This window comes from Triticum dicoccoides, chromosome 1A, assembly GCF_002162155.2.
Source record: "Triticum dicoccoides isolate Atlit2015 ecotype Zavitan chromosome 1A, WEW_v2.0, whole genome shotgun sequence".
Classification (NCBI taxonomy): Eukaryota; Viridiplantae; Streptophyta; class Magnoliopsida; order Poales; family Poaceae; genus Triticum; species Triticum dicoccoides.
In genome coordinates this window covers 500,519,521-500,520,441 of record NC_041380.1, presented here as the reverse complement: position 1 = coordinate 500,520,441, position 921 = coordinate 500,519,521, and positions in this window count along the sequence as shown.

The following is a 921-nucleotide window of genomic DNA, read 5'->3' as shown; positions in this document are numbered from 1 at the left end:
AACGTTAAGCGTGCGGACCCTACGGGTTCGAGAACTATGTAGACATGACCGAGACACGTCTCCAGTCAATAACCAATAGCGGAACCTGGATATTCATATTGGCTCCTACATATTCTACGAAGATCTTTATCGGTCAAACCGCATAACAACATACGTTGTTCCCTTTGTCATCGGTATGTTACTTGCCCGAGATTCGATCGTCGGTATCTCAATACCTAGTTCAATCTCGTTACCGGCAAGTCTCTTTACTCGTTCCGTAATGCACTATCCCGCAACTAACTCATTAGCTGCATTGCTTGCAAGGCTTGTAGTGATGTGCATTACCGAGAGGGCCCAGAGATACCTCTCCGACAATCGGAGTGACAATTCCTAATCTCGATTCATGCCAACTCAACAAGTACCATCGGAGACACCTGTAGAGCACCTTTATAATCACCCAGTTACGTTATGACGTTTGGTAGCACACAAAGTGTTCCTCCGGTAATCGGGAGTTGCATAATCTCATAGTTATAGGAACATGTATAAGTCATGAAGAAAGCAATAGCAGTAAACTAAAACGATCAAGTGCTAAGATAACGGAATGGGTCAAATCAATCACATCATTCTCTAATGATGTGATCCCGTTAATCAAATAACAACTCATGTCTATGGCTAGGAAACTTAACCATCTTTGATTCAACGAGCTAGTCAAGTAGAGGCATACTAGTAACACTTAGTTTGTCTATGTATTCACACATGTACTAAGTTTTTGGTTAATACAATTCTAGCATGAATAATAAACATTTATCATGATATAAGGAAATAAATAATAACTTTATTATTGCCTCTAGGGCATATTTCCTTCACCATGCCCATTGCACGCCAAACCCTCTTCACTTCTTTGCATCGTATAAACAGGTCCCCACCATCCTCGGCGTTCAT